This window comes from Hyperolius riggenbachi, chromosome 12 (assembly GCF_040937935.1).
Source record: "Hyperolius riggenbachi isolate aHypRig1 chromosome 12, aHypRig1.pri, whole genome shotgun sequence".
In the NCBI taxonomy this organism is placed as follows: domain Eukaryota; kingdom Metazoa; phylum Chordata; class Amphibia; order Anura; family Hyperoliidae; genus Hyperolius; species Hyperolius riggenbachi.
The window spans coordinates 90,761,700-90,779,844 of NC_090657.1; the positions used below are offsets into that span (position 1 = coordinate 90,761,700).

General features: G+C 41.7%; 1 protein-coding gene across 5 annotated transcripts in view; it reads left to right on the plus strand.

The window, feature by feature from the left end:
- The window catches only part of LOC137541038 (inactive phospholipase C-like protein 2), a 478,057-nt gene that overhangs the window by 386,716 nt on the left and 73,196 nt on the right, over positions 1 to 18,145 (plus strand). The gene's annotated exons all lie outside the window — the stretch shown is intronic.

The following is an 18,145-nucleotide window of genomic DNA, read 5'->3' on the forward strand; positions in this document are numbered from 1 at the left end:
GCATTGGCGCACCGCCAGAGGAAGCTACATATGTGTGGACCTTTGTCCCCTGCACGGAAGACATAGCACCCGGCTATAACGTGTGGGTGGTGACTGCCACATGGTGCCAGTAACTGTTGAAGTGACTTATGCATACAAACTGTGAGAGATACGATTTCTTTAACGGTGGTCCTTGGCAGCGGTGTTGATGCTGTGGACCGTGCATTAGAGGTGTTTCTCACCAGACACTTTGCATGCGTGTTCAGAAGTGCATCCAATTGTATAGGTCAATTATGAGGAAGTAGTAAGTGATGGATTGAACTTTGTGGCCTTTGTCACATTGACGTTTGGAACTCCATTCATATCGAGTTTACTGAGCCCTACTAACTCGTGGATGCATACAGGAACGGTGAGGACTTTATTCATTCACTCCAGTTTATGATTGGTCCCCCAAAAAATTTCACCCATATTTAATAATCATAATACAGTAATTATATAGTGCTTTTCTCCTGTTGGAACTCCAAGCTGAAGCCACTAAGGACACACCAAATAGAAACATTAGGGTGTCTCGCCCAAGGACTCCTTGCTGAGTAGGTAACTTTTTGTATTGTAGGCACAGTGGTGGATGGTAGTGTGTGTGTGGGGGGAAGAGCACTCCACCAGTATCAAGGAATGTTGTATTTATGGGGGGGGGGGTGTTATATCTATAGGGTTAGGACATTACTGATTTAGTAAAGCTTGCATTTATACTTGCTGGTTGAGGACCCCATATAATTCATTGTTTAGGTAGCCATACAATATATACTGTTACTGCGATACAAGCAACAGCACTGCCTCTCGTGCCACAGCATCACGCAGCCTCCTAAAACTGTCCATACACCAACAGATTTAATTGGCTCCAGGCCCTGTAATCACTGTGAGCCAATCGCATTGGCTCACAGTGGTCACAGGGTCAGGAGCCAATGAAATCGGCTCATGACCAGCTCACGGAGCTCTGCTGTCATACTGACAGCATAGCGAGTGGGCTCCAACGATGGGAGAGATGGGTCTGTGCGATGTGACATCGTTGTGCCCTGTTTATTTTTACCCAAAAGTCTCTAGTCTTTAACCACTTCAGAACGAGTGCAATTTTTACATATCAGCACTGTTCATTTGTCAATAACTTTATTACTACTAATCACACCTAAATTATCTATATATATATATATTTTTTTTTTTGGGGGGCAAATTAGCCTTTTAGTGTGTGAAAAAAATTGTTTAGTAATTACCTTATTTTATATGCCTTTTAAAGGGAAATTGAGGTAAAAAATAGAAAAAATACACTATTTCTCCATTTACATTCAATATGGCTTTACAATAAACAGTGCTAAGTATAAGTTAAACCCACAAATTTTATTTGCTTATCCATCCTGGTTATTACAACATTTAGATTGTTTCTAGCACAACGTATGGTGACAATATTGTATTTGGAAATAAAGGTGTTTTTTCTGTTTTGTGTTTTTTTAATTTCTTATTGTACACTATCGAAGATTATACAACCTTATTTGCAAAAATAATAGTAATATACCCTATACATAATTAAATAGCCAAGTTCCTAAGGTAACAATAAAGTTTTAGGTTTTAAATTTTATATTCTGTTATTTTGTTTTCATTTTACAAGTCTTTTATTTTGGTACAGAATATGCAAAAATGTAATTGCTTTTGTTTCAGTTTGTGACTAAAAAGAATACACAAGACATGGGCCTCAACCCTAAAACTTTCTAAACTCTGTTCTACAACTTATCAGGGTTAAAATGTTACCACATATGTCTCTTGTAGTTTTGCTATGACTTTCCCAAGTTTGATTATAATTTTTGAAAATTACTTTATGTTGGATAGAGTTTGTCCCTACCCATTTTTTATGTGACGAGTGTCCAAGCTTTAACCACTTAAGGACTGCAGTCTTAAAACCCCTTAAAGGAGTCATCAGGCAATATACATGAAATAAGTGGTACTTACCGGGGGCTTCCTCCAGCCGCAAGCTCCCAGCATGTCCCTCGCCGCAGCTCTCCCTTCAGCCGTTCGCCGCAGCTCCGTCCCGGTCCCCAGCGATGACGTTAGGGCGACCTCCAGGTCTGCCTGTACTGCGCGAGCGTCACTGTTAATCACCGCCACGTGGGCCGGAGTGGGCTGTCATTAGGAGAATGGATAATGTTGCTACAGGATATAGAAGTCTCATATGAAAATGTATTTTATCTGGCCCACCAAGACTTCAAACAAGCATCCCATGTAGGCCGAGAAGAAACTCGCTAAGACAAGTGAAGACAGCTACATGCTAAAAGACTATGCAACGATGTCAACATGAAGACAAGCCATTGAAAGAGGCTAAGCTATAAGAAGATCTGATTTGAAACAGCTGAATATCAATACAAATGGACGAGTACTGAAAAGAAGTGTGATGACTGAGTGATGACTGAGAAGGACTTTTACTTCTTTAACTCCTCTAAAGGTGCCCATACACTCGTCAGATTGGCAGCAGATAGATAAGAAATGCATCTGATGATCTATCTGATGTATTTTTAGAACATTTTTTACCAGGATAGAATTCCAATAGATTTCAGTTTGAAATCTATTGAAATTCGATCTGATGGCATGTTTTGCCATCAGATTTCCATTAAGGCCAATGCAAAATGATAAGCAATCTCATCAGATCGACCTAAATTTTCCACCCTGCCAGTTCGATGGAAATCGGCCATCGATCGGTCGATTGGCCGACCGATTTGCGATCGATCGGTCGGCCAGATAATCGGCTGAGTGTATGGGCTCCTTAACCACTGCTTTGAAACACTGGCTGACAACAGATCAAGATAGCACTAAGAGAGGGGTAGGCCACTAAGAACCGAACATAGACAGAAGAAGAAGGGCATTAAGATAAAGTATATTATCAGGTGAGTGAACGAACTGAAGAAAGATAAATATGGTGATTGAGTTTACAGATAAAAGCAGTTAAATTAGAAGATGATGAGAAGATTTGAGATGGAGATTTGAAGACATGGTGATGGTGACACTACATCAAGATCTTGAAGAAGATTATCTTGTAATAAAAGAAGATAGCCTACATAATATCTTGAGAAGATGACTGAAAGAGATGAATGTTTTTATTTTTGATTCCATATATAAGGAAGTCTGTGAAGATGGGGAACTATCTACCTGTGCAGTGATACATGGACATGCTCTAGCTAAAGAAGCAGATACCAAGAGACCGAAGAAAGATTTCTACAGTTGAAACAGGGAGATGTCTGTTACTGACATACAGGAACTAAGTTAGTTCTGCAGACATCTGCACTACAACATACGCTCTGAATGTAAAAACAGCAGAGGCCTACTGTGAAAAGTGAAGCCTAAATAGACAATGATCCTTTAAAGGTACGCAAAGGAGAAAAATGTGAAGTACACTGGAGCACTGGAAGAATTGTATCAAATAATCTACTAATAAAGAGTGTAATGAAGATTAAAGAACATTATTTTTTCTGTTAATACACCTTACAAAGAACAAGATAGAAGTCAAGCTAAGACAAGCCATGACATATAACGACACATATGAAGACATAAGTGATATGCTATTTTTGAGGCACTATTTAAAGCATGTAATTTTTTCTGCAGAAGAAAAAGAAAATATTACTTTGATTTTTACAGATGAACCATGATAAGCTAAAAGAGACACCGGCAAGGAAAGATTGAACTTTCTGTCATAACTTGAATACCTGACCAAACTATTATGAATACAACCTGCACCATGTAACATCAAAATATAACATTTTTTGTTTCAGAATCACACGTGGGAAGGTAGTTATTTTATGCTGAAGGTCACCAAGAATATTGCATATTATATATGTTTTGCTTCTCTTTTCTTTTTATATTTTTAATAGGTGCTGAAACTGACATCCTATTCTACAATCCATAAAGATGCCACTACTGTGGTGTTTGCTGTGTCTGCCGCTACTACTGAATATTGAAGTGAAACGGCATAATCTACAAGGAAAACTTCAAAATAAATTGATCTTGATGCATCAACAATATGCCCAGCACTTGAGCAAGACTGACTGTTGGATCTGTTCACATACTCCACTATCGGCAAAAATCATGCCTTACCTAGCAATTCCAGTACCGCTAGAAGAATTGGTAAATACTACACATGCAAGTTATGGGACATTTTCTACAGAAAAATTCAATTACTCCATACATGGACTACAATTGACAACCTGGACGTATGCTCCCTGGTGGACAATCGAAAGAGAAAATCCTATACAACTAAACAAAGGACAGTCATACATATATTTGAACCCTAAATATTGCAAAAATATCTCTACTGATTCATCACATCATTTGGGATATACTCCAAGAGGAACAATCTTAAATCTACACTGTAACTGGGAAAAGGGACTAACTTGCACGTTGACTGAAAAAGAAAAACAATATGAAAATCTTTTTGCAAATAAAACCTGGAGAGAACTACTGTTGACTTACGCATTTCAAGGAAGCATCTTAGGACAAATTAAACTGCCATATAACTGGTTCTGGGCTTGTGGAAATATAGCATTACAAGTTATTACCTATAGGTGGAAAAGGATGGTGTACAATCATTAAAATAGCACCCGCCACTTGGTTTGTCAAGAAAGAACAGATACACACCAACCAAATTTCCAATCATCCATCATCGTACAAGAGAAGTGCTGATGGAACTAAGAAAGGAAGACTCCTTCAAGTACCTTGGTATGCAAAAGTTGGTGTGTATACTGGACTGATTGGAACAGGAGGACTAACCCTAATAAACTCACAAAATATAGAATTGCTTGCTGGACTATTTGATAATGTTACTGATGACATATTTCAAACTAATGGAATAGTGAATGAAGAGTTTAAATGGCATACTAAAATGTTGGTTCAGCATAGAAAATCCAACACTAGAGGATTTTCTAACTGCAGCACAAGGAGTAACGTGCAATTGTAGGAGCTGCTTGTTGTCACTACATACATCAAAACTACAGTGAAATAATAGGAAGGGCACCTGAAACATATGGAACATGTGAAAGCTGCCTTCAGAAAGAGATATTCAGAGATAGAATCGTTGGAGTTTCTCAACCCAGTTAATTGGTTTTCTGAATGGATTGGAAACATGTTAAATATAATTCTTTGCATTTTCATCGTTGGACTCGCCATATATATAGGCATTCATTTGTTTTTTGCTGCATCAATAAAATGACAACTGCTTCCAATGCAACAGAATAGATTGAAGCAGAGTACTACTTTAGTTAGAAGAAGAAAAATATTTTAAGAGACATTCAGACACAATGTACCAGCAGACTTATCATAAAGAGACAGCTTTGCTAGCTAGTTGAAGAAATTGTTTATGAAACCAGTGACTCTGTTCTTATCAAATTAATTGATTCTAAACTATCCCATCATTTTCATCATTGGAGAAAACACAACTATGTAACATACCAAACGCGTCGGGTAGCGGTGGATCGGCGGCGATCGCCTTACAACACGCTGCTAGCAAAGTGCTAGCTGCGTGTTTTGAAAAAAAAATTGTGCAAATCGGCCCACCAGGGCCTGAGCAGTGCACCGCGGCGGTCATGGACGAGCTGAGCTCGTCCATACCGCCAAGGAGGTTAAGCTGATTATCTATGCTTTTAAATGTTTTGCAGATTATTTGAGTGAATTTCATGATTTTACGATTATAAGCAGAGTTCTTCTTTAATCAGTTAGATTGTTGGTTAGACTAATCCTTAATGTATTTTTCCTCAGTAACTTGTTTTTCCTTTGACAAGGTTATGTTTATATTAAGATAACGCTGGAGAAATGTTCTGACTGTATGGCTGTAATGCCTGCTTAGCAAGGCTTGCCCATCAGAGATATATACCGCAGAAGCTAAGCCTGCTATAAGCTGATATTTTAATCATGTATAGAGATCATGTATAGTGATCATAGAGTTAGTAATTAATGAGTTGATCAATAATAGACCTATATAATAAGGTAAATAAGTTTGCTTTCTATATATTTTAGCATGTTATTAAAGTATAGGGCTGTTTGTTATGAATACCAAACCAAAACAATAAGCCATGTGATCAAGACAGTACAACCTGTGACCACAGGGGGCATTCAGAAATCCCCGTTAATTAATGATGTACCAAAGAACATGCCAATTTCCTAGAATAAGCCAAGAACATACGCATATATCTTGGCTTCCATTAGTATACCACTCCGTGCATATCTGTTAACTGCACCTGTGTAACAGCACATTGTTGTACCAGCAGTCACTGCAACCTGTTCTCTGCACCTGTGTAACCGTACATTGTATTAGTCAAGTCAGTGCATACCTTTCACTTCATCCCCCCCAATATGGACAAAACAGGCAGAGCCAGAGGCAGGCCATCTGGCAAGTCTGTTCGAGGTCACGCTGTCGTGATTTCGTGCAGCCCTCGACCAAAGTATAGTGTTCAGAAGAAGGCACGTGCCATCAACCCCCAACATTGTCAGGACGTAGTTGACTATTTAACACAAAACACCTCAGCTTCCGCACGGAACCGTGACATATCTTCCTTCTCCTGCTCTGATTCTGGCACCCCACTTAACACTCCGTCGGCAACCATCACCAAAGTGCCATCATCACAGGGCTCAGCGCTGTGGAAATGTTTTTGTGTGTCTGCCTCAGATGAGAGCAATGCCATCTGTACCCTCTGCCACCGAAAATTGAGCCGTGGAAAGACCAAGACCCACGTAGGGACAACTACCTTACGAAGGCACATGATTACAAAGCCCAAACTGCAATGGGATGACCACCTGAGGAAAAGCAGCACACAAATGCAAAGCCACACACCGCAGTGGAAGATACCAGGCCGCAATTATTTCTCAAAAAAAGGTGATACCTAAACTGTACCATGATGTTGAAAGGCAAGTGGTGACTTGGCACACAGCATTGGGTCAAGGGTCCATATGACCATGGATGCCTGGTCTGCAAAGCATGGTCAGGCCTGCCCGAAGACTAATCAGTCCCCACACCCCAAGACTAAGTCGGTCCCCACACAGCATCTCTGCCTGCATGCCGCTTGACTGCCTGCTCCGCCACCACCAACAGGGTCCAGGACTCCAGGTGGATTCCTGAATTTTCAAGGCTAGCACTAGCAGCGGCCACTATAATAATTTTTCTGGTGCGTGCACATGCCTGCCTAATTTTTCTGGCTGCACTGCGGCTGCAACAACAAAACAAAAAGGTACATGTGTCAATTCCCCTTCGTGATCGTTACCTTGCCGTGGTGAAGGGGCTTGCGTATCACACTGAAGCAATGACCACCGGCCATCTCGGAGGGGGGGGGGGGGTAGGCATACCCAAGATAATAAGGTTGTTGCTTCATTGTAGAAAGACCAAATTCAATCAGCTGGACAGTCACTGTTGTTCTGTCATTCAGCTACCTCAGCCCTGCGACAATATGGGCTTGAAAACCGCCATCACCTGCACTCTGGCCATGGTGCGCACCAGTCCAGCATGGCCGCCACTACACAAACAGCTATTTGCGGTGCGTTACACAGTGAGTTTAGTCTGTCAGTGTAAAGCAGTACGCTAATTACACTCCAGATTGATGTATACACATGCAAGATGTTTTAAAGAGACTCTGTAACATCAAAAAGATCCCCTGGGGGTTACTCACCTCGGGTGGGGGAAGCCTCGGGATCCTAATGAGGCTTCCCACGCCGTCCTCTGTCCCACGGGGGTCTCGCTGCAGCCCTCCGAACAGCCAGCGACAGACCCGACTGTCAGTTCAATATTTACCTTTGCAGGCTCCAGCGGGGGCGCTGTGGCTGCTTTTGGCTCGGAACTAGACGGAAATACCCGATCTCCGTCGAGTCCGCTCTACTGCGCAGGCGCCGGAGACTTGCGCCTGCGCAGTAGAGCAGACCCAACGACGATCGGGTATTTCCGCCTACTTCGGAGCCGACAGCCACCAGAGCGCCTGTGCAGGAGCCGGGAAGGTAAATCTTTACGTCGCCGCTGTACGGAGGGCTGCAGCGAGACCCTCGAGGGACGGAGGACGGCGTGGGAAGCCTCATTAGGATCCTGAGGCTTCCTCCACCCGAGGTGAGTACCCCCCAGGGGACATTTTGATGTTACAGTTCCTCTTTAAAGCACTTTAGGCCTCCAATTTAGCATTCAATGTGATTTCTGCCCTTAAAAAGACAAAGACTTACATAGACAAAAAGCCCTTAAAAAGACAAACACTTATATAGCGCTTTTCTCCTGGCGGACTCAAAGCGCCAGAGCTGCAGCCACTAGGACGCGCTCTATAGGCAGTAGCAGTGTTAGGGAGACTTGCCTAAGGTCTCCTGCTGAATAGGTGCTGGCTTACTGAACAGGCAGAGCCGAGATTCGAACCCTGGTCTCCCGTGTCAGAGGCAGAGCCCTTAACCATTACACTATCCAGCCACTTAAATAGCTGCTATGCGTCAAATCCTGATTTTTCTCGTGGACTTTTGGCATGTATCCCACTCCGCCATGCCCCCCTCCAGGTGTTAGACCCCTTGAAACATCTTTTCCATCACTTTTCTGGCCAGCATAAATGTTTCTAGTTTTCAAAGTCGCCTTCCCATTGAAGTCTATTGCGGTTTGCAAATGTTCGCAAGTTCCTGAACCTAAAATCGGAGGTTCGGGCCATCTCTATACACAACCACAACAAGAAAATGAAGAAAAAGCTTTAACACGCCACCTATATTTAGTCAAGAAACTTCACTGCATCACAAAACTATTTAATGACAGCACCATTCGTGATTTGTTTTAAAGGTATTAAAATGTTTGGCAAATTAAGCAAAGGGACAAGCAAATAGAATCATTTAAATTGAGCCCTGCTTTGGAGCATTCCCAAACAAATCATACTAACCACGCGTACATGACCACTCACACTGATACTGGATTCCGTCCGTTTATGAGATAGTTTGGACATGGGGGCCCATATGCAATTCACTTTTTCTCCTGAGTTTTCTCCTAGGTGATATTTTCAAACTTGTCAATAAAATGTTTTTTACACCACCAGAAAGCTAGAAAATACTTAAAGGGACTCCGAGCAGTGCAGAAACTATGGGAAGATGCATATCATTTTAAAGCTCTCTTTCTCCTCTTTCCAATGATATATAAACCGCCGCCCTACGCCTTTTAGTTTTAGCTATTTTCGTGATTGAAATTGTCGCGGCCGCGAATTCAATCGCAAAAATAGAGAAAACTAAAAGGCGTAGGGCGATGATTTAGGTTTCGCCAGAAAGAGGAGAAAGAGAGCTTTAAAATGATATCCATCTTTCCATAGTTACATTGTATTTCACAGGGCGACTTTTTCCTAAAGTCAGCAGCTCCATTCTGCTGAAAGTAGCTGCTGACACTGGGGAAAGTGTCGTCCTGTGTAATACAAGTAACTATGGAAAGATTGATATCATTTTAAAGCTCTCTTTCTCCTCTTTCTGGTGACACCTAAATCGTCACCCTACGCCTTTTAGTTTTCTCTATTTTCGCGATTGAAATCGCAGCCGCGGCAATTTCAATCACGACAATAGCGAAAACTAATAGGTGTAGGGCGACGGTTTATATATCATTGGAAAGAGGAGAAAGAGAGCTTTAAAATGATATGCATCTTCCCATAGTTTCTGCACTGCTCGGAGTCCCTTTAAAATAATTCTGATAGCACATTTTAACCTTCTTTTTGGTCGTTTTTCAATTACAAAGTGCTGAAAAATTTGTTTAAATAGAAGATGAAAAATTATCTCCTAGGCGAAAACTCAGGTGAAAAAGTTAATTGCATATGGACCAGGCTGAGCAAAGGTATGTTGATAAGATAATATGTCAAGCCTCTAATATGCCAAGATGCAACCAATATACAGGTATAGAGCACTCTCACCTATCTAGGCATCTGAACCCTCCGGTAAATTCAGGGATATCAGCTCAAATTATTCCTGATCCGCAGTACGCTCAAAGTATGCTAATATTGCAGATCAAAAGTTCTTTCACCAGCTCTCATGTGTAATCATAGGACCAGCTGATTGTTGCATGCATGCATGGGGCTGGGACTTAGAGTGCTCCGTAGTTCAGAAGGACATAGCCCCAACCACTAACATGTTTCACCTGCTCCTTGTGAGCTTTGTCAGGGTATGTGTGGCAGGTTATTGGTTGTGGGTGGACTTTATGCAGATCAACACATCCCACCTCCGCCAGCTCTGATCTAATAGAAGCCATTGCATGGGCAAGCGGAGTACGTAATATTAGAATAGCACGAGTGAGAGTAGATGTTATTCGCCGGTTTGCTAATCTTGTTGCCGTGGTCTTGCAGCTCTATTCATATCAGGCTTTTTCCACAAGGTTATTAATTGCATTTTTCAGTATGCAAATTTTCACACTGTTTTATGCAGATTTTTGCATGCGTTAAATGCAATGTCCGAAAAAAAATACTAAAAATGTTCTGCTTTTTTCATTATGCACTTTGTGTAAAAATGCTTTCTTTGATAGTTATTGTTTAAGACTAGGCAATATTTCAGCAACAACCCCCTTCCCTTCACAGAAGAGTTGTATAAACATAACAAAAAACAGTTTTGGTGTATATGGCGGAGGTCAGCTCTTACTTACTAGTGACAGCAAATGCTCCCACCACTCCCTCAAGCACATACACCTTATCCAAAGACTGTTGAAAACTGCTAAAGTACTATTCCCCAACCACCAGAATGTCTTTCAGAGGGTACCTGAAAGGGCATGTCGCATCATGAGGTAAACCTGACCACAATGGTTGTGTAGTACCTAGCACCACACGAGTCCCACAGTTGACTCCTGGCATATACATAGTTTACACAGACCACACACCCTACGTGTCCTATCAGCACGGACACCTGAGATAAAAATACTGTGTGTGTATATTTATATATGTTTACCAATCCTACTTAGAACTAGTGTTCGTTTTTTCTTATTTTTGCTTCAAGAGTTAATAACCCAGTAACCTTGGCTTAAAGCACAACAAGCTAGCAGATTCCCATACCCCTCTAAAACCACATAGATTGTTGATTCCACATGCCCATAAACAGTAGTGGTTAGATAGTGTAATGGTTAAGGGCTCTGCCTCTAACATAGCTTAGTGTGGTTTGCCTTCTTAAAGCAGAAGGTATTTGCGATAATTCAGATTTGTGTGTAACTGTGATTACCCACAATGCACTACTACTGAATATGCAAATTATCTCTTTATACCCATGAAGCCAGGCTTACATCCAGAACCGCTGGTGTATAGAAGCCCTTTAGTTTTAAATTTTATGGAGCCACTTCAATCCAACATGCAGACAGCCTGTTTCAGACTGTTGTTCTGGTCCAAGCCTTATCCCTTTGATATAGGAGACCTGCACCTATTCAGTAAGGAGTCCTTGGGCTAGACTCCCTAACACTGCCTACTGGCTGCAGCTCAAGTGCTTTGAGTCCACCAGGAGAAAAATGCAATGTAAATGTTATTTGTCTTCTCATGTCATATATATATGAGGACTCGGACCCATGGTAAGGCCAGTGTAATTTTGAGGCTCTGACACTTGGCAGTAGATGCAAATGCATCCTTTACAAACAGTTGGTGTATTATTGGTGGTGTACACATCTATTTGGACAGAAAGTGAGAGTGAACTTGCCTTAGCTCGCTCGCAGTTCTCCCGAACACTGATGTGAGGTTGTAAAACTTTCATGTCACTGTAAGAAACCCCTAACAGGGAAAAGCCTGTACAGATGCTTGATATATGTTACTCAAAATAATTACTCATGGATGTCCCTGTTGACAGCTTATGAAATGATTACTGGACAGACATACCTGCTTGGCCAAGGAGAACTGTTAATGAAAGCTAATTCTTACATTACTGTGGTCTTTCTCAACCAGTGTTCCCTGGAACCCCAGGGTTCAAAGACTTTGCAGGGGTTCCCTGGAATTTTTTGTCTTTGAATTCAGCTGTTATATCAGTCAGGTTGAGAAAGCTCCACAATGATGTCCCTAGCTTCTCAATTTCCTCTTCACTCATTTTCTGCCCATCCTGAATTCTAGCTTCCCTACTTGTTCATCACTGGTGCAATGGCCATGTGAGTGTTATGACACACCAGGCAACTATCATAGGGAATGCGATAATGGAGCTGCCATCTAAGAGGGTCACAAGCTGACTTAGGCTGATCCTTACTGACAGCCACTACATTCCAGGTTAGACCTGTCCTGGAAATACATTGTGATTGCTACTTTCTGCCCGTCTCAGGGCACTCTTTTTGTTTTTAGCCCTGTAAATGGAGAAACATGGAGTGAAGATTAATACAATGATAAAAAGTGTTTAGTCTCACCCACTTTTAATGACCAATCCTACAAGAAAATACATTTTTTCTCCCTCCCTTAATGCAGGGGTAGTGTAACAGAACCGAGGTTCTCTGTTCCTTGGAACTAAATTCCCTGTTTTTCTGTTGAAAAAAGGAAGACCAGGAGCCCAATAGTGCAGTATCGTTAAAGCCCTGGAGGTTCAATTCAGGAATAATTGAATACTCACAAGGATGGGTTGCAATCCTGCAACCACCCTATGTGTTTTTTTCAATGCGCCCCCGCACGGCACGGCTGACAATTAAGGTTTCTGTTTTATTGACCTGAGGAAGCGGGCTGCTTCCTGTGAAACGCGTTGTCTACAGTTTAACCATTTTTCTTAATAAAGACTCCCTGTTTTCCATCTCAGTGAATCTTCTATAGAGGTAAGAAACCTCGTTTTATTATTTTTTGAAATCAGTCAGTACCTATATATTGGGCGCCTCCCCACAACCCTTATCGAGTCCTTAATGCAGGGGTTCCTTGAGACCCGAAAATTATTTGAAGGGCTCCTCCAGGGTAAAAAGCTTGAGAAAGGCTACTTTACTGTATACCTACGTGTAACCCTGCATCATTTTCTAAAATAAACAAGCATTGTGTTTTGCACTTTCTTGTTTAATTGGGTTTTCATGATCTAGTTTTACCACCTTTTAGTCATCTGTGCAGTAACCTTGGAAATTCAAAAGGGCGTTTACAAACTTTCAAGCACCACTAAAGGCAGAAAGCTAGATGGATGGAGGTACTGGAAGATTTGGAAGCAAGGTGACCTACTTCCTAGGAGAAGCAGGCAGTGCCACAAATGCAGGCTTCAAATCTTCTTTAAATTAGCAGGCTCTTATACAGGTAGCTCTTCAGCCGATAACATCAGTACATCGATCAAAACTTCCCAACTATACACAGGTTTTATGTGTGGGATTGACTATTTATTCACCAAACTAATTCATTCAGAAATTGTGTATTAAACTGATTCCTTGTTTGCTGGTAGCACATTTTCTTTAAAGCATTAGGGATCTTAAGTGGTGACTGAAGGGTTCTTGTAAGATGCAGTTACCATAGCTGCTCAGTGAGAGGTGGTGCTCTGGGATTAATTGGTAGAATCGCAAGTGTCAATATAATTAACATTTAGTCATTACACTTTGGTGAGGTGTGGGGGTGAGAGTAGCAGGGAACTGTGTTGGCAGAGATGAGAATAGTACAGACAGTGCTGACATCAAGAATGACTTGTGACAGAAAGATAATCAACCACGCTTTACACATGCCCACACGGTCACACCACTTAACATCTCTCGCTTTCCTGATGGGGTAAGTTTCATATGCAGACTTATTAGGATGCTGTGCGGAAATATACATTACCCGATTCCTCTTACTGGTCAGCGTATAGGTTCAGTCGGTTACTAACCCTCCCCCCTATCCCAGCCATTGTCTTGCCTTAAGAAACAAAATACTAAAATACTGATACTGTTGCTTACCCATGGTCTTCTCCACCAAGATAAACACCCTAACTTAGCATGCTAGCTACTTCATTTCAGCTCCTCCACCCCCAGTACTTTACCTCCCTCCAACAACATAACCCGCTTCCTGTAAAATAACTGCTCCCCTTCCTTGCCTTTGCAATCTCCATTCCCCTCTCCAAACCATGTTCATGGATGTACCCCCAATATTCCCAGTAGCACTGCGAAAGTGTTGTGTGCTTAGTGCAGGAGCAGATGGCAGAGAGCATGCATCCTTGTGCAGTTCTGTATGGAGTGGTATATCACTTTTAACTTTCATCACTCTGCATGTAAAAAGACACCTGCTAAAAGGGCAATAGAGATAGCTGCTAGTAGAACATCATTAAAATTACTGATATTCTACTAAATTACAGTAAAAAATATTGGTGATCTTTACCAATATTTTATTATGACCCAACCTAACCCTACTCTCACAGAAAACCATCCCTCTACCAATGGCTTACTCTGAGACCCGTTTGATAGTGCCTAGCCTTAACCCCCACATTGGTGCCCAACCTTAAACACCCCACCCCCCCTCGGTGGTGTCTAACCCCACTCGGGTGCTTAACCACAAACACTCCCCCGCTCCGTGCCTGACCTTAACCCCTAAGGAACACACACACACACACACACACACACACTCCTATCACTAAAGACCCCACCTCTTAATCCTGACCCTCAATATCTTTGCTGCCTTAGGGGGCAATGTGAAAACTGTAAATAGTGGCTATAAATGGCTAAATAGCAGCTATAAGTAGCTATAAATGGTAAACGGTGGTTATAAACCTTTTAACATTGCCGTCTATGGCCACGCCATATTCAGCAGAGTGCCTCTGGTGCCCTTTTTACCTGCTTCGATGGCTGCCTCAGATTAACCACACCTCAGATTTGTATACTACTACTGTGACTGGAGAGCGCCACTCTCTCAAAGCCACAGTTATGTTATTATTTTCAGTGCATGTTCTCTATAGCACATGCCCCTAGACAGGTCCCTTGCACAGCATACAGTAAGTTACTCTGTGGTTGTTCCTCTACTCAGCAGTTATCACTTCAAGTATAAGTAAAGTCTTGAAACCTAAACATCTTGATGGGTAAAGGAAAGTTAATTTTGCAGACATGGTTTAAGTGCTAGCAGAACCCCCTTGTTTGTAGGCTATTACTTCATAAACCGTTCTGTCCACTAGTGTGCCAAACTTAACCAGGAAGTACATGCTGGACCATTGGCCCCTCCTCATGTTGTCATGCTTTGGCTTGTTTGTCTTTGGTCAAAACAACTTTAGGCATCTTTCCTGTCAGTAGATTACTGGTGCTTGAGCCGCTCTTATATTTAACAGCTGAACACCCCCGCCTGTGGCTATACAAACAAAAGCTATCTTGATAGCAAGCCTTAGCACTGATTGCACAACCAGCTGCAGTTAGTAATAGCCAGCAATGGACAATCACAAATGGCTACTAATAAGTATCTTTCAAGGCATCTGCATTGTGTGAGTATGTTGCTCATATAAATTCTTATTTAGTATTTATATAGCACCAACATCTTCCGCAGCGCTGGACAGAGTATTTTGTCTTGTCACCTAACTGTCGCTCAGAGGGGCTCACAATCTTATCCCTACCATAGTCATATGTTTATGTCAGGTAGTGCATGTATCCCAATCTAGGGCCAATTTAGGGAAAGCCAATTAAAATATCTGGATGTTTTGAGGATGTAGGAGGAAACCTGAGTGCCCAGAGGAAACCCACACAGACACGGGAAGAACATACAAACTCTATGCAGATAGTTCCAGGGCTGTGATTTATACCGGGGTGCTGCAAGGCAAGAGCACTTACCACTACCCCACTATGCTACCCTTATGTACATTTAATGCAAAGTTGCTGGGCCGTTTCCAGCCATTATGGTGCCCTAGGTAGGACAGCCCATTGTTGCCTCCTCCGACTTCCTGTATCCACAAAACATAACAAATTTATAATTCCTAAAAGAAAAAATCTCTTAAGCAAAACAAACGCCACTCTGAGAAGTCAACCACTATATATGTTTTTTTATCTTAAAGAGAATCTGTATTGTTAAAATCGCACAAAAGTAAACATACCAGTGCGTTAGGGGACATCTCCTATTACCCTCTGTCACAATTTCGCCGCTCCTCGCCGCATTAAAAATGGTTAAAAACAGTTTTAAAAAGTTTGTTTATAAACAAACAAAATGGCCACCAAAACAGGAAGTAGGTTGATGTACAGTATGTCCACACATAGAAAATACATCCATACACAAGCAGGCTGTATACAGCATTCCTTTTGTATCTCAAGAGATCATTATACATAGGCAGTGTGCATAGAGGGGCCAGGAGGGGGGAGATGCATCACAGAACCACAACACTGAAGAACTTGGCAGCCTTCCAGACACAGGCTGACAAGTCTGACAAGAGAGAGATAAGTTGATTTATTACAGAGATGGTGATAGTAGAAAGTGCTGCAGTTAGCCAGAACACATTAGAATAGCTTTTGGAACTTGTAGGATGATAAAAAACAGGATGCAATTTTTGTTACGGAGTCTCTTTAACTACACTATCTAACCCTAACCCGGGTCTTTTGCCTTAATTAATATAACCCTTTGCTAGGTGAAGCCCTAATGCAGGCCACAACTGTGAGTGTTCAGCAGCTTTTTACAGTATATCAATAAAATTGCTTCAGCTATACAGAAAGTCACACTATGTTGAAAATGGTTATTTGCAATAGCTTCTGATCACCTGCAATCATTTTATCATGGGGAAACTGCAAAATATTACTGTATATACTCGAGTATAAGCCTAATTTTTAGACTAAAAAAAAAAAGTGGGGGTCTCAGCTCATACTCAAGCCACTACTCTTTGAGTAACCCCCACAGTGGCCCCCACTATACGCACAATGAGGCATCATCTGAGGGAGACCACACACTTGACATTTCCATGGGAGGTCTCAGCTAACCTCATCTTGAGTTGTAGCCTTGGATGGCATACAGGGACAGTGAGTCAGTGAGAATCCTTGCATTCCATTGTAGGCCTATGTTCTGGCTTATTATTGCAATCTGCTGAATTTATGCTGCTTTTCTAATATATGGGTGTGCCCGGCCATGGCTGTGACGAGTCAAACACCAGGAACTGTTACGTCCATTTTGACAGAACGCATCTAGGAAGCAGTTAGAAAGGTAACATGAAAGTCTATTGACTTTCACATTAGACAAAACTTTCCAGAGCGTTACGTTGTAATGCTTGTGGAAACTTTTCATTGTCCGGCGCAATCATTTTCCCTTCGGGTGAATTAGAACTAGCGCCGCTGATCCGCGTCGAACCGCAGCTTCCCAACATCATGCCATGATTCATAATGCATGCAGGAAACTGGTTTGTGCACACGTTAGCTAGTGTGAAAGAGCCCTGAATAGTGGGAGTGGTAACACACTTCCAAAATGTAAGGATACAAACCGTTTTTAATTTAAAACCATTTTCTTGAGAGTCTCTGCGGTAACATTGTTACAGGTGCAATTCTGTAAGAAAGTTATTTCTCTTTGAATTATTTTGGGCCTACCCCCATCTAAATTCCAAAACAGATTTTATGTCATTGCATGTTTTTTTAAGCAAAACAAAAGTTTGCCTTTTTAAAACAGAAGGTATTTGCGATAATTCATATTTGCGTTGAGCATATGATGTCTCCCACGATGCTCCACTGCTGAATATGCAAATTATCCTTTATTCAGTTCATAAGGGTGCCTCATGATTACAAGGAAGCCATCTTCCTGTTGGGCAAACCCAAAGCATTAATAGAGGTTATACTGAAGGTGTAACATGACTGGTCTCCTGGAGAAAGGAATCCCAGGAGTTTCTGTGGGGATACCTTGTCAGTGGATTGCGGGAGATTTCTTTGGTAGCAGAAATACATTAGCAGCAGACGCTTCTCCCTGTTGTGACAGAAACAAATCTGCTTTGGTTTGGGTGTGATTTTATTCTTAGCCTCTTTGCAGACACTCACTGGAAAAGCTGTCCATATGATCCAGCTATTGACAGATCTATATGATGCAGACATGCAGTATGTGTTGCGTGTGTGAATTCTTTCTTGGCTGGGGACGTGATTTTATTCAATTTTGTTGTGTTTTATATAATAGGAGTGCCAATCTGCAGCTCTGTGACTTTTGGTTAGTTGCTTTAACATGCCAATTTAGGGGAAAAAATGGTCTTCTCAAGTTTTCCACCTCCTGCATGAGTAACACAGAGGAGGAACACTTGTCAGGGCCGGTTCACACTTGCTTAAAAAAAAGTACCTGTTTGGAACAGGAAGGAAGTG